The following is a 17,078-nucleotide window of genomic DNA, read 5'->3' as shown; positions in this document are numbered from 1 at the left end:
GGCTTTAGAGATCTGTGAGTGTTGGTTAAAGCATATGGAGCTGTGGATACCTCGGCCTCAAGCACAGAGATGACCTCCATACCTTTACAAAATGGTGCAAATAACTGATGGGTAAAAAAAATACGGATTCTCAAAAAGCCACATATGCATTTGACAAGCAAAAGCCTTTTAACATGTGTCTGAAGAAATATTTCTGTCCCCACATGCAAATACTGACTTTGTGACTGGTCCTGGCAATTTATTTATGAACTAATCCAGATAAAACCATCTAAATGATGCATTACTTTGAACTCTCCACAGGAACAACATGGCACCCACCAACGCAGCCCTTGGGGTGAGGTTCTCCTCTTTCAGGGCGCTGTTTGCATATTTATTCTGTTTTCTGATTAGGATTTCCATGTATTTATGGGTACTAGATACAAGAGAGGCAGACACCTCTGGAGGAGGAGGGAGGTTTACACAGCTGGGAGCCCAATGGGAACAGTGCTGGGCATCCCCTTCGCCCTTCAGTGCTCAGTGAGACCCTGAGGAGCACCTCAGACACAGAAACTCACAGTTCACCTTTGCAAAACGCAATAATTACCAGAAATGCAGTAAAATACAGGGGCAAGGGGGAGCCGGGAGGGCCGCCCTTTTACCTGGGCGGGGACGCGCGCTCCCCTCACAACGCCCCGCCCGGGGCTCCTCTTGTCTTTTCTCTCTTTTATCTCGCTTTCTTATTTTAAAATAAAATTTAAACAACAAGAAAAAAGAGGAAAAAAAGAAAAACCAGCCCCACAGCCGCCCTCCCCGGCGGCCCGGAGCGCAGGGCGGGGCCGGGGCCGCCCCTGAGGGTGAGGCCGAGCCCGAGCCCGCCCTCACGGCGGGGCCGCCGCTGCCCCTCCGGCCCTCCCCGCCCGCCGCGCTGGCGCCGCCTGCCGGCCCGCCCGCGCCCGGCACCCGCCTGTCGCGACATCGATCCACCTCGCCCGCGACAGGCGGCGTGCCTGCCCTGGCTCGCCAGCGGCGTTCATTCCCCGTCCGGGCCCGGGACACCGGAGCCGGCTGGCTGACCCCCGGCCCCAGCCCGCGGCAGGTCCGTCCCGTGCTTCCGCGCGGAGAAATCCCGGTGCCTGGCGCAGGGACGGGAAGGGAGCGGCGCTGGGGCGGCTGTTACATAAGGAGCTGTTACCGAAGGCTGGGCGCGAGTGCTCAACCTTCACGAAAGGTGGGAAGAATCGCTTCAGTCGTGGGAAGCTGCCAAGAGAGCGAGGGAACGCTCTCTTGGCAGGGAGGAGAACTGGCTCTGGGGAAGGTCGTGGGGACGATGCTCCCGCGGCGCATCCCGCAGGAGCCGGGCATGGATCAGCCGCTCCGGCCGGATCCTGCCGCTAGGAACAAACAAAAGCGTGGAGCAAAGACGGGGGAAGGATTAAATCCCACTCGCCGCGTTTCTGCACGGCATTCACCAGCTGATCCTCACTGAGCATCAGGCCTAGACAAAAACCTCCCATTGATCCCTCTACACAGGCTGCAATCAGGGTTAATTCCAATTAAATCCACGGAGCAGCCAGGATATAAACAACGAGTGGGAACAGGCTGGTCGACAGCATCATTTTCCATCTTTTCTATATTCAGCAGTGCTCAAGGAAGAGAACATGTGCCACTGGAAAAGCTGCAGCTCCAACCATAAAAATCAGTGAACCCAAAATCAGGATGGAGTGACATGTAATTTAATATAGATGGAACGAGCCATGGGATTTAATTTATTTCTGTGTCCCTGCTGGTTAGAAACACACACAACCTGATCCAGAATAAATTCAGCTCTAACTTGTGTTTTATCGCTTCTCCCATCCTGAGCACAAGCAAAATCTATCCCAGATAAAGCTAAATTGAGCATGAAATGGCCTGTTATCCCACACCTATAGGGCCAGAAAATCTCAATCCTTGTTCTGATTCTAATAAAAGCAGCTCCTCACTCCCTGACATCAGGCTCCCTTTTCTGGGATGCAGCTCCCCAGCCCCGGGGACAGTGGAGCAGGAAAAAGCTGCAGGGATAAAAATAAGCACCTTGCAGCAAAGCAAGGTGAGGAGAACACAACGGAATCCTGATTCCCAGCTACAGAGAGTGCAGCCACCGCCCTCAGCCTCTGCTGGAAAACAGCATTTCTTGAGTCCTGCTGCAGCTCTGATCCAGCACAACCCACTGGTGCCTCTGGGAACAGGGAGGGAAGATAAACACGAGTCCTGACAGAAACCTGCAGGCTCCTGACTGCAGGGACGGAGGTCCTGCAGCTGGGACGAGCTACAGCAGCACATCTTGTGTCTGCTCTAAGGGTGTCCCGATCTGATACGAACAACACCAGCAACTGCCCAGGGAGCGACGGGAAAACAGTTTGGAATTTTCCTGGAGCCCTTAATGCAGCCGAGTTCACTGTTAATGACCTTGAATGTAATCCACCTGTGAAATCAGCCCTGCCATTGAAGGAGCACGCTGAAAACCCTCTGTGTGTGTGTGCAGCACACACAGACATGTAACACACGTATATTCACCGATTTAGTTTAAGCCTCTGCGTGAAGCACCCACCAAGAGAGATCAGCACGGAGTGCAGGGACAGAGGGAAGCCCATTTTCCAGCAGGAACAACCTTTGTCATTTAAACATCCTGGCCTGGCTTTAAGCTGAGATACCCCCCTAATAAAGGAATGACGTTTTCTGCAGAGAGGCAGAGGTAACAGGAATTTCAGCTGCCAACATCCCGAGCAGCATCCTGCAGGCCAACCCACTCTCAGGACTGGATAAACCCACTGGGAAGAAGGCATTGCAGAAATGGCAGGCCACAGCTCCTTTACTGTTCACAGTTTAGCCTCACTCTAGGATGACACAGAGCACTTAAAGCCAGAGAAAGCAGGCACTGTGGTTTCTCACTTTATCCACGGCCTCTTAAACTCAGCTGCCAGTGCTGCTCCACCTGGCTTGGAGGTGTTAGCAGGCAATTCCAGGGAGAAACAGGCACAGGGGTGAACTAATAAACAGCATGGAACTGCTCCAGGCCCTGAACCCACAGGCCCACCACAATGGGTCGAGAAAAATCTGTCAATTCCCAAACCTCTTCCTCATTGATAAAATATAACTCTGTTTCCTTGTGCCATGGGTACCATGCTAGACGACCTCATGAGACAAAAGAGATCAAACCATTTCATTTCAAAGCATTCCTTAAAACCTATTGCATAATCTGAGGGCGGGAGGGAGGGGGGGGAAGTTGGCATTGTCTTCAAAAAGAAGAAATGGCTTGAAGAAAAAAAATCAGCTACCAGGAAGAGCATATTCTCAGACAGTTTTCAAAGGCCACATCCAGGGGTCAGACCTTTTGTGTTTACTTTCATAAATAGACCAGATTTTGCTCTGTTTGTTTCTCAGATAATAGAAAACAAACAGTTTTATTCAGCCCATCTGAAGAATGAATTAATTTTAAAAAAATTCATTGGCTACTCTTTAATGCAATCATGTAATTCACTAAACAGCTATGACTATGATCCCTGAAATTTTGCCATAACCACACATCTGGAATTACTTCCTAATAGTTACATTTATCTTTAAAGCAAACATTGTTTTTTCAAGAGTTACTACTCTTCCAGGAAACATGCTAAGTTGTAGTTAGATTCATGTTACTCTAACTAAGGATTGTCAAGAGGTTTTTATGGTGCTGTGATTGAAAAAAATATAGTTTGAACAGCAATCCCCAAACGGTCTCATGGTTTATGTAAATACTGTTCCCTGGCTAACACACAGCCCAACCTATTGGAGCTTTCCTGGCATTAAAGATAAATTGTAAATTCGTCTCTAACTCCCACTGCTTGTGTGACAGGACTGAAAAGGGGACACAGACACTCCCATCTCCAGGTCACCAGAGCACACGGGTCTGGTGACAAGCAGCACACAACCACTGTGACAAAGAGAATGGTGTCCTGATCCCACAGATCAGATATGTACCTCCAAGAAGCCAAAATTACACACTGCCTCCTTTCTGGTAGCCCTCTGAAACCAAGGCTGGATGAGCACAGAAAGCAATTCCATTACCCTCTTTGCAGGATACTTTCCCTCCCAGTCAGTCCTTCCCCCCTACTGATGCCTCTGATCATCTCACCAGTCCAGCTCTTCACTTTAGTGCAATAATTATTACTAAAAAGAGGGAAATTTAGATAACATGTAACCAAACTTTGCATTTATTCCGAGCAACATTCAGCTCCCTCCTTACCGCCAGCACAACCGACATTTAGTAATTTTTTAAATGCAATTTTAAGCCAATATTTAAACTGGAGAATGGAAGTTCCTCTGAACTCTCAGGGACCACCCACATCTTGTCACCCCAACAGGGTAAGATTCTCACCCTAAGCTTCCACACAGGGAAAGTGGCCTGGTCAGAGTCAATAGGAGCACCTTGGGAGAGGCTCAGGGCGGGATGCCAACTGAGCAGACACATCAAACATCCCCACAGGTCAAACTCTGCAAGTATTTACAAAACACTGTGTAGAAACTCAAGAGTTGTACAGAACCCTGGGATTGAGAAATTCAATTCTGGGCATAAAGCTTACAAAGGCTGGAAGATGCATGTCCCAATTCCAGCCATTTTTCAGCCTGAAGCCCAAGGATATGTTTCCAGGCTCTCTCCCTGCTCAGCCCCTGTGTTGCTGAACTGCAGCACATTTCCAGGGACAGGAGTTCCCCTGTCCTGAAGGGGCAGCATACTCACTTATGTTCTGGCTTTTTGTTTCAGCTGCTGAACCAATCCCAAAATAATAAAGGCAGTAACTCAGCAAGGCTGTAACTCCCTTGACCTCCAATATCCCCTCTCCCCCTCTCCCAGTCCCATCTTTCCTTCCACAAACAGAACCATACTGTTTCTGCATTTTCCAGCCCAAGAATGCTTCGGTCTTTGTCTTTGCTTCCCTTCACCACTTTGTAGGGCTGACTCCTCTGGCTGTCCATGCTCCAGGATGTGGAGCCCAACAGCCCAAAGCACCCTGAAAGGTCACAGCAAAGGGGGGACAGGCTGTGCTACCAAATGCCACAATCAGCCCGTGGGGCACTTCAGGAATGCACAAACAAGGCAAGACTGAAGCCTCTTTATTCCCAATACAGGCTGGAAAAACATGTGAAGGTCACAAAAATCAGGCAGCCCGTCCTTCACGAGGGAGGTCTGCTTCCCACATCTCAGATAACTCATCACTCCAAAGACCAGGCAGTCAAGAGTGGATTCCAGGCTCTTGTTTTCCTTCTGAGGTCCCCAGGATACCATGCTCTAGCAGGGAGATGGGTAGATAATTAAATAAGCACTGAAACAGCTTCAGAAATTGTTTGTGCTGCTCCTGAAAACAGACACAGCCTCCCAGAACTGGAGCCCCCAGTGCTGTCAGCAGGGGTGACCAGGGCACACCAGCACCACATGCCCCACACGGGACAAGGATTCCAACAACCAAGGGCACAGAGAAACTCAAAATGGCTGAAAATAGGTTATTTAAAAACACAAATCTCTATTTCAAACCTTTCAGTTCCAGCACAGACCATTAAAACCTCTGGTCTGACACTCTCTACACTTGGAGCAAGGAAGTTTCAGTTTTTCATCCAGTTTTTCATCCATCACCCAGAAGATCTGGACTCCAACATTTTATCCTGGAGACTCCAGAGTAATTTAACTAACATATGTGGTCCAAATTTGCCCTCTGTAATCTGAGGTAGCTCCATCCACCTGGGGATACAACCCAAGGTGTGCCAACATTATTTGAAGAGCCTTCTTAAAAGGAGGCTTTATATGGATTTCATCCAAGGTCAGACATAAAACAGGAATTGAGGGTGAGATTCTCTAGGCCTCTGTATTTCCCTGTGGAACATTCTAGAATGGATATTGCCTCTGAACCATCTTCTAAAGAAGGCCATGACCCACCACCAATTATATACAAACCATGAACAGACTAACCCAGAAAAAATCTGGACATTTTAGGTAGAAAGTGGCTGGTTTTGGAAAGAAGTTAATAAAGAGGAGCAGAACTGAAGCAGGACTGAACTCATCACACACAACACTTCAGGGTGGAGAAGGCACTGAATTCCTTCTGGGCCTGCTTTTCCTCTTCCCCTCATCTCTTGAAGAATGTAAAACACATTCTGCCAAGCTGCTGAGGGGAGGGCTCTGTCTCAGCCATGAGCAGCTCCTAGGGAGCAGCATTCCTGCATCCCTACTGACAGGGGAAGTCTACTGGGATCCAGAAGGACCTGGAGTGACACACAGAGCAGGAACATCCACGAGGGCTGTGAGACTAAAACTCCACATACTGGGTCCAGCTCAAAGAATGCTCAAAGATCTAAACTCCTTATTTAGTTTTTAAGCAAAACACAAAGTACTCAACCTCTTTCATCGTGTGTTTGTGGTTTTCCCTAAACAAGCACTGCTGGGCTGGTTTAGTAGTATTACAAGGTAGTATTAAAGCAGTGAGAGCTTGGTTCAACTCCAATAAGGACATCATGAGGTAGTCCATGGCTGTCCCAGTGAGATCCATCAATTAAACACAGCTCCACTCCAGCTCACAAACCACCCCTGTATCCAACACAGCCAAAAGAAATGTAACTCAAGGACCAGAAAATCTTATGAACTATCAGCTGGGTATTTTTTAAACCCACCATCCTGTTTCCTGCTTCTAAGTAAGTCAGTAAAGAAATTCCCATAGATTTAAATTCATGCAGCTCTTGGTCATTTGCTTTTAAAAAACACTTTCATCATCCTCTTAGTCTTTCCTGTGTCAGTGAAAGAAAGACCCTGAAATTATTAGGATATCTGGGAATGTCCCACCATGCATGTGGCTTAGCTGGAAAAAACCTGGGGGACCAGCTCAGCACAGCAGTTTCCCTCTCCACCCCCATTCCTGCATTATTTAGAACTTCTACATTCCAATTATTAGATCTCCCACCCATTTTCAGAAAGAGCTGCATTTTTGAGTAGGGTAACCCATCCAGAAGGTGCCTTTTCCAAAGCCTAGGCCAAGGGTGGATGGAAGAAAATTCCAGACTTCATGAGTTTTAATTGAATCTGCTCTTCAGACTTCCAGACTTGTTCTGGTGCAAATGCAGCAGGTCACTTTGAAAAGTAAGGAATGAGCAGCAAACCAGGGATTATGTTCTGCTCAGGACTGGAATAGCATCCTGAATGTTGTGAGGGCTTTACAAGACAGCCAATATGTGCTGGTGCACCTGTGTGCTCTGATCTGTGGGGTCAGCAGCTGGCATGCCACTCCTTTTTCTGGAGAATATGACTGCCAGCAGGCCAAGAGCCCTTCAGCTCATACAACCCATGCACTTATTTTACTATGAATTCTTAAACAGGAGATTTTGCCTACAGAATAACCTGAACTTTTTGATAAATAAAAGAAAGTAAGAGCAAAAATATTCTGATGGTGGTAAGTTAATATAAAGTGATTAAAAATCTGAGTAGGATTAACAATACATTGTCTGTACACACCACAAAGGGTGCTCTGGGTTGAACCCAAATAAAATCCACAAGAGGAAATGAATTGGAGGGGGAATCAAAAAGATTCCAGGTCAGCTGAGTCCCGTCTAGAAGTACAGGAAGGACTTTTCTGACGTAGGCTCTCACTGAAGATAACCTTTACTCTGATCCACCCCTCAGCTTCAGCACATCTCAGCCATTTCACAGGGAGGAGACCAGGACCCTCTTTCACCAAACCACCTTCTGAAGTTGTTAGAAGCCTCTGCATTTCACCCTTTGCTATCCTGATCACAGAGCAAGGCAAAGATCCACTTTCCAAACACCTCTAAGAAGTACTTGTGGATGGACTGGTGGAGGACACCAGGGACAACTTGTCTGGCAGGAAGGAAAACTGATGTATTGCACTACTTATCAATACATTTCCAAAGAAACTACCCAAAAAAATTCCTTCCACAGCCACTGAGCATTTAAAGGACAATATTTAGTATCACCCTGTTCTAGAAGCTATCTGTGGGCTGACCTTCACCAAAAGAATGTGAAAATACAGGGCAATTGTCTGCAGTGGTATTTACCTTTTTCTTCAGCGGAACAAAACAAAAAAGTCTTTTTTAGTATTTTTCATGCACTCACTCCGCAGAGCAGAGTTCCAATAAAAACCAGGTGCCCTCGGAAAGGAGATCCCCATTTTCTGGTCTTCACTCTCTCATGACCCAGCTTATGAGAAACAGAGCTCTGAGCTTTGGGAACCTGCTGCGTGTCAGGGAAGGACTGAAAGCAGAGACGCTCCCATGCCTCCGGCCTGCCAGACACTTGGCTCTGCTTTGGATGAGGGCACTGCTGTCAGGGCAGGAAAAGCTTCACATCTTGACCCTGGCCATGACCCTCGCTTGGCAGGAAGTCCCAGGCAACCTGAATGCCCTCAGTGACATCACTGTTTACTTGGGCAGCAAACTGGCAGTGCCAGGTGGCACCCGGCTGAGGGGCATCATGGAGACAGCGCTTCAGTTTGGAGCCTCCAAGGAAACTTTCCTCAGGAAAAAATGGACAACTCAGACATCCTTGGGTCATTCAAGAAATGCTGTGATTGCCTCTGTGTGACCACACAATTTACCAATATCAGTTTACATCTGTTGTATTAATTCAAATGAAGAGCTACAGCCAAGTTTGGGGGCTGGGAAAGGGACTGGAGCCTCTGTGTCATGGCTCTGGGACTAGAGTTTCTGCCCCACTTCCCACTCCTAGCAAGGGCAGAAATTATTTCTCACACAAAAATGATGGCCCTGGATTACTTTTAGAAGGAGGGCACCCCTGAGCCTGCCCTTGCTACAGAGCTGACTGCAGGCCCTGACACACTTCCATCCGGAGCACGTTCCTGCTCCTGCAGTCCGTCTCCTGAGATGCGATAGCTCTGACCTCCTTACAGGAGGAGGGCTGCCAAGTAAACAGGCCGGGCTTACCAGCCAGCCAACTGCTGCCTCCCCTGCCCTTCTATCTTTCCTCTCCACTTCCACACCCACCCTTCCGAAAGGTCCCAGCCCAGTCAAGGGGCGTTCAACCTGTGGATGAGTGGGAGTGAGCCAGAGCCGCTGCCCATCCTCCCTTCCCGGCATCCCTGCGAGCTCCCGTTCCCTTCCCACAGGGAGGAGGCTGCACGCCCACCTGGGTCATGCCGCAGTGCTGAGCCCGAGCCCAGGCACAGCCAGAACGAGATGCAGCCGTGGGAGGCTGAGCACACTCACGGCTTGGCAATCCTGGAGTGTCCCTGAGGGAGAGGGCACAAAAGCAGGGAGTAATGTCGAGCTCCCCTGATCTAAGCCTGGGCAAACCTCCTCCGTGTTGGAGGGTTTTATGTAAGGGCAGGGAAAGGCTCCATCACTCCCAGCCAGGGAGGAGAAATTGAGGACAGGCTGTGCACAGGCACCTCCTCCCTGCTCCGAGCTGCTGGTCGGGGGAGGCTGCCTGGTGACAACTTCCAAGGAGGAAGAAAGAGACTGAGCTGCTTTGGCTCTGCCCCCAAACTGCAGAGCAGCGGTGGGAAACCGCACCCAGGGAGACGCCCAGGGAGAAAAGGATGTTTTGTTGTGGAGGCTTTTGTTCTGGACTCTGTTTATTAGCGATACTTCACGGCCAGGCAGGCAGAGCAGGGAAGCAATTTAAAGGGCCAGCCTAGAGTAAATAACCTGCTACGCCATCGGCAGGTTTGAAATCAGCAAACAAACAAACAACAAAAACCAAATTCTGGGAGCAGGAAGGGGGAAGGATTTGCTGACGCCCTCCATAAGGCAGCAGGGCTGAAGCAACAGCTGGTTTCAGCAGCTCCAGTGCCAAAGCAGGAAGGAGCAGTGCCAAGTCCAGACACGCAGAGACTCTCATTAAGAGGAGACACAAGGCAGCACTAATTACCCCACAGCAATGCCGAGATGATCCACCTGCTCCCACACAGGTACCAGAGATTCCCGAGACCTCCCTTGCTGAGCGAGCTCTGCTATAGCCAGAGCTGCTCAATCAGCTCCTGAGATGTGACAAAGAGCTGGCCTGGTGAAGAAGAATTTAAAAAAGAACTCGGATTTGGACAGTGGGGTGGTCCCAGAGGAGGCTCATCAAAGCCTGCTCCAGAACAAGCACCTCTCAGATGCTGGACCAGGCAAAGCTTGGCTCTTCCACTGGAACATGTTATAGGGACCATATGGATTCTAACTGTTCTCTCTTTGAATGAAAATAAACCAGAATAACCAAGAGAATGGGATAACTTTTGCTTTGGGAAGATGAAGACAGGACTTGACTGTGGGTGAGATGATGCCAGCATTTCTCTGGGTTAGAGCTGGTTGGAAAGTGAACTGAGAAATGGAGCAGTTTGATACTCAACACCCACTTGAACACAGAGGTGTTAAGAATTGTCCTGCAAAGCAGCACAGCCTGCAGCAGCAGCAATGCACATGCACACCTTCAGCTAGGCTAAACCAGAAGGATGGCTGAAAGCAGACTGGAAAAGGATCCCTCCCCAGGAAGAGGGAAATGTCAGATGTCACACGAGTAAATCACCAAGTCAGATAGTGTAAGGCACGATTCCATCAGGCCAACAAGATTCCTGGTTCAAGTAACCAAGCACAGCTTGAGCCACTGCTTCCCAAAGAGGAGGAAATGTGTCTCATCCCCCCAGGGGACACACAACACACATCATCCACTTCTTGGCAAGAGCACCACATCCAAACTGGTCTCCTCTAAACCAAACGTTCAAGGGTTAGTGGGCACTGACCAGAGGAGCACAACAGGTAACACTGAGCAGGCTGCTTGCATTTGCCCACATGGAAGTTTTAAATGGACACCAGCTGTTAATTCCTTTCTACATTCTTCACATTTTTTTTGGCCAACTCCCGACAAGACTAACAGAAACCTTTCCCCTCCAACTTTCATCTGATGCATAGATAAAATAGTCAGGCAAGAAAAAGAAATCTATCTCATTATTGCCTTCATTTAAATGCGTGCCTGTAGGTCCTCAGTGCATCCCTGCCCTTTGAGATGGGTTAAAGAGCCTTAATGCCATCTAAATTAAGTCAATTTGTTATTCAGAACATTTGTGAGCAAACAATTTGCATCCTGGGAGGAGAAAGCACATGGGCCAGAATGTAAAACTCTGGGAAATAAGATGATAGATGGGAAGAAAAAGCCCAAAAAAAGCTATGTCTTAAATAACTCGGGTCAGTATTTTGGTTCTTTGATGTTTCCACTATGGTTGAGTATTTTTTTTTTCTTAATAAATATTTTAGTGCACATCCTCATGTGCTGATTCATGTCAGATAAGAGATATTTATCATTTTATATATGATAGAGTGATGACTCTTTCCAGGTTTTCCATGTCAGTTTGCTAATCCTTAGAGTGTTGTTGTGTCCACCATCCCCAAGATATTACTCCCAGTGAGTCCAGCAAGTCCAGCCAGGACACAAACCCTGACCAGCCCTGATCCTTGGCTACACAGCAAGCCAAAGGCCTTTACCAGGAGCCAGGGCCAGGAGAAGGGCTCCTCAGTTCCCTGGGGCCAGGAGAGGAGCTCAGATGTTATTCCCAGTTCTGGGCTCTCTAAGTAAAACAGGCAAATAACCACACCATGACATTGGCTCCTCCAGAGCACCCAACTGCTGTTATTGGCACCTGGATCCAAAGAGCTTCTGGCCACACCTAAACACTGCCTGGCCTGCACAGGACCCCGGGAAAGGCAACGGGTCCAAAGGGTCCAAAAGCTTCATGGTCCTTTGTATTGACAGCCCAGGGGAATTGTACAAAGCACTGTCACAGCAAGGGCTCCAACCCAACTCCTGGAACAGGAGGAAGCAGAAGGAAACACGCTGGAACTGTGTGATCACTCCATGTGCACAGCCCCGAGCTGCCCACAGACCCCGCCGTCACAGCACCCAGGAAGAACCTGCACGAGGCAGTGATATGTAAAATATCTGATTCTTGTGTCATTCTGAGCCGAGGTTCTTGTCTGGGAAATGGATCCCCAGCTGGCACAGCCCCAGCCCAACAGCTGCATTGCTTTCCTACCTCCACAAACACTCGCAAAGTTCGCCAAAGCCCTGTTTGTGCTGGCAGACAGCCAGCACTTTATTATTATGTACTATTAGTTCATAGTGAGAAATGTGCACTACAGGCAAAAAAAAAAGCCCCGAGAAGCTCAGTAATTGGGCACAGATGTTGAAGATTTATGGGGCTGTCCCCACTGGACAGGATCTTACAGATTGTTTCTATCACCTGTTTGCTTTTGGAGTTTTTAATAAGATAACTATGTGTGCTATCCTGGAAGAATATTCCAGAATTCCTCCTTCAAAAACCAATAACTTTTGATCTCCACTTGTCTCCTCTCAGTAACAATCTCTCCTCAGAGTTCCATAAATGCCACTTGATATCCATTTCATATTTAAATACGATCTTGGCTGTTCTTTTCATTACCCAGCAACTTTCAAATGCAATCAGACAATTTCATTCTTACTTCATGGCCCGGAAAATAAACCTCACACATCATGCCAAGTCCCCAGCAGTTAGAATCCATGATTAAGTCTCTCAGTATTCAAAATACCTGATAATCTTCACCTTTTTTCCTATTTTCTGGCAAACAACATCTCCTCAGCATTTTTGGGGACTAGTGCTTGCCCAGTGCACAGACCTCATTCAGCTTAAGCTGCCTGCAAAAGCATCTCAGTTCCCATCCAGATTTCTGAATCTTGGTCCATTAGATTATTTCTGCAAAATATTTGAAATGTGCAAAACCCTGCAGCTGACAGCAAACACCACAAAAGTGAAAACACAAGGAAATCACTGACATTTTTCATAACTGACCTGTAATGGTTTTGCCATTTCAAATTACATCAGGAATGATTTCTTTCCACCAGCACAAAATGGCAAAACAAGGTGCATTTCACTCAGAAATTGTTTTTCCGAGCATTTACAAAGGAGGATAAATCCCCCAAAAAATGTTGTATCTCTGCAAACCAGCATGTGGGACCACTGAGTTTCTGCTCTGACACCCATCAAGGAGCACCCAGACCCCCTCCCTCCTCGCCCAAGGCACACCTCAGTTTGGCTGGATAACCTGACATTGCCCTTCACCTTTCCCACAAGTCACAGCTGCTGATAAATTCTTCCTGAAAAATGATTTCATCCTTCCCGACACCGTGGCTTACACAGCACAGATCCTATGAAGGTCAGGACCTCGTTACAGATTTAGACACTGAGTTCCCACCCAAAAAAACAGTTAATCTGGTAAATTTGGAGGGTTGGAAACAAATCTACGCAGATTATGTTTTTCCCACAGCTCTGAAATCGACCTTATCAGTCACAATTGTACTTTAAGCTCAAAAAAAGGTTTAAAATGTTTTACTATTCCTGTTTATATGAGTTCATACAAGATAACTACAGCCTCTACACTGAATGTGGGAGACACTGAAGAGAGCACACAGTGGGGCGTGTCCACCTTCCCTTTCTGAAGGGAATTCAGATGGCAAAAAGCATCATGAGGAAAGGACAGGTGGAGAAGTAGGGAAGAGTAGAGAAAAGCTCCATTTCACACCATGTTCTGTCCTGGCCATCAAGACAACATCTGCCACAAAAAGCAACTGCCCCTTCTCTCTGGTTTCTTGAATCACACTCCCTGCATTCAGGGCTTTCTATGGAAAGCCTCCACCTTTCCCTGAATTACAGAAGAGTAAGGCCTGGAATTATCTTGGGTTGTGGAAATACATGAAGCAATTCCCATACAGGAAGAAAGAGACATCCTTCACTTGCCATGCTCACTTGCCTTGGATCCTGAACAGATTGGGCCTTATGTCAATGTTATCTTATTCCATGTAGCTAAATGATTCTTTAATTTAATAAGAATTAAAGCATTACCTAGGGAGAACAAGTACAGCAGGGGTGATATGGTTATGAAGGAATGCTTGCAAACAAGTGGTAGAATTTTCTTTAGCTTTTACTTTTTAAAAAACTCAGATTCTCACAAATTTCAGATTTACACCTGCAGAGTTACAGGAAAAAAAAAAAAAAAAAAAAAACCAAAACCAACCCACCAACACCCAGAACAGCCCTGGAGCCATTTAGAAAGCGCTAATCCTGATCATTTTCCACCTAATGACTGTTTACTACACAGCCCTTTTAAATGCTTGGCAGCTGTCCAGATCTTCCTGCTTTTCCTTTCTCCCACATGTCCTTCCTGCCAGCCATCTTGGGCGAGGACAAACCTCCGGAGGAGAAAGCTTTCTGCTGCCTTTTCAGCCTCTCAAAGCTCCGCTCCCCGGGGGGAATCCTGAGCCTTCTTTCACTTTCAAGGCAAAACCGAAATCTCCAAGCTTTCAAAGCCTCACCAAATGAGAGCACGGAGCAGAAAAAATAAAACCAACCAGAAAACTTGGGTTTGTTCCAAGGATTTCAAAACCAACAGTGGTTTTAAATGAAGTGGGACCAGTTCTGTAATTCTCTGACCCCTACCAGGAACAGATTTGAGCAGACCCACCCCACCACTTGTTTCAGATGCCATTCACTGTCACTTGGCATTCCAAGCTGGGAACAATTATTTGTGGTCAGATGCTCTCCCTGCTCCAGACCAGCTGTGCTTTGATCTCCTCCTCGTAGCTCCCATGGATCTGGAGGAAGCCAAGCTCCCCTCCTTACCAAAAATGCAGCGTAACAGTTCCTTGGGAGAAGTGCAGTCCCTCTGCAGCTCCCAGACCTCACACAGGCCTGGGATGGGACCAGATGTCTCCTGGAACCCTGACCACCATCCTCTCCGTGGCTTCCACCCACGCACCAGCCTCCAGAAGCCCCGGTGAAAGTGAGGAATGAGACGGAAAAGCACAATAGGACTTTGAACTGAAAGGATCGGGTCAGCACTGTGTCCCTTTTTATGGGAATTGGGGTAGGACAGGACCTCAACACCCAGATTTGAGAGAGGATCCTGGCTGCTCCAGGAATCAAGCAAAAGCATAACCAATCCAATGAGCTACAATTAATATTTTAAATGAAATCAGTCCAGCCCATATTCAAATCAGGTCACCAGTAATTAAAGCATCCTTATTTGGAATGGCAAACCCAGAGAGCGCCTGGATCAGAGCATTTCTCAAAGAGAATATATTAATGGGAGTGTTTGGAAATGCATGATGCACTCGTAAGAGGCTTTAATATAAACCTCAGGATTACACCATGCCAGCTTTTCAATTATTATAGTCTCCATGAAAAGCCAGGCACTGGCAGCAAGAGGTTAAAGGAGACCTTGGAGCATGGCTTTGCCCTTTCTCTTCCAGAGGATCCCACTGTTGGTTCCTACTCCTGCACTAGCTGAACAGAAGCACTGAAGGTGGGATTTGAAATAAAACATTTCTATTAGTGATGCCATCAATGCCAACACAACACACAAGGGGAAGCATCACAACTTCACCAGGGACAGCAAAATCAGCCTGTGTAATTTCTAGAATGTTCTGCTTGGTTGGCTCCATCTTAACACTCACCACACCCCAACTCAGCCATTTTAATTCCTGAATGGCTGGAGTTTGCTTTCCCTTCACATGGCACTGCACAGCAGGCTCAGCTGCCTGGAGACCAGGGATCTCTCCCTGTAAAGCACATGCAAGTGAAGGATGGAGACAAAAAAAAAAAAACTGAGTGAGGCTGAGGGGAGGTGGTGAGCAGCAGAGCGAGGTAATGTGCCTGAATAAGTAAAAATGCAGAATTTTTAGACAGGCATCTCAGGAAAAGCTCTGTGCTCTGGTTCACTCCAGAGGGTAATGATGAATGCAGGCTGTGTCTGTGCTGCTTTAACAGCAGCTCCAGAGAGAAATCTCCCATTCCCAAGCCATAGGAGTTGGCTGGCACCCACTGGAGCCTGGTGTGCAGGGCAGGGGCAGCAGAGTTGAGCCTTCTCCATCAGAGCCTGGGAACCATGTGGACACACAAGTCCTGCTCCCCCCAAGCATCTCTCCTGCAGGCCCACCTGCCCTGGAGCCCCTCTGGCATCTCTGGACCCTGCAAATGTCCCTATTCTCCAAAACCAGGCATGCCCTGTGCAGAAGAGAGAGTAAAACCCAAATCACCACAACCCAAGCCATACATCCATGGCCACAGCCCCCAGCTCTGCTGCAAAAGGAACTTCCTTCTCTCCAACAGCAGCTCCCAGCACAGCAAGCTCTGTAATCCACAAGGACACAGGGCACTGCAGCAGCTTTGGAGAAACATCACAAGAAAAGGTTACCTGCAAATCCTAGAGTTCATTTTTGCCCCCACTGCAGTGCTGTTCCTTGCACTCCCCCAGCACTTCCAGCTCACACAGACTGGCACAACAGAGCAGAAAGGAACCAAGTCCTTTTCAATATTCCTTTCTGACATTCCACCATCCTAATGCAAATTCCAGGCAAACAGAGCCTTCCCAGAGTAGCAAAGAACAAACAGAAAACAAGACCTGGGGAAGAGATCAAGCTGCAGGATCCACTTTGGTGCTTGTCCACCTGCAAGTGCCTGAAGCACAATCCCTTCCCTCAGCTCTTCCACAGGAATTGCTGGGAAGGTGCTGGAGCTGTAAAATCCCTCTGGTCAACCATGACAAAAAGATATTTGTGCTGCCTACTACATACTTGTTATCAAATATATGACAAAAACTAGCACAAAACACATTTGCTACCTGAGCTAGAAACGTGAAGAGAAAAGTATTCCCCTGACCAGAAATTCAAATTTAATCTACCCAGAACAGCCTGTGGAAGGACAGACCCAAACAAGCCATATTTGACACAGATAGATTAGACAGATGGTACAGTGTGGTATAAAGGGGATTTGTGCTTGCTTGACTTTGGCAGGCTGAATTACTTATTAATTGCAGATACACAAGAGTCGTACTGGGTATTTTACCAAGATTTAATGCCTATTAAAACTTCATACCATTCAAAGTTACCATAGGTTCTGTACAACAACAGAGGGGTTGTTAGGCAGCTCAGTTCTGCTGCACACCCTGGGTATAAGCAGCAAAATTACCAGTGCTATGCTATTACAGAAGCTTTGAGCTACCTGTGATTTTAGGGAAATTAGCTGAAAGATGAACAGAAACCCTGATTTAAAATAAACCTC

The 17,078-nt window shown here is 47.5% G+C and overlaps 1 protein-coding gene across 3 annotated transcripts in view; it reads right to left on the bottom strand.

Annotated features, from left to right (window-relative positions):
* The window catches only part of SPTBN1 (spectrin beta, non-erythrocytic 1), a 116,487-nt gene that overhangs the window by 82,470 nt on the left and 16,939 nt on the right, over positions 1-17,078 (bottom strand). The gene's annotated exons all lie outside the window — the stretch shown is intronic.

The sequence above is a fragment of the Fringilla coelebs genome (assembly GCF_963513975.1).
Source record: "Fringilla coelebs genome assembly, chromosome: 3".
In the NCBI taxonomy this organism is placed as follows: Eukaryota; Metazoa; Chordata; class Aves; order Passeriformes; family Fringillidae; genus Fringilla; species Fringilla coelebs.
Note: the sequence above shows the minus strand (reverse complement) of the source record. Positions and strands in the feature narration are given on the sequence as shown.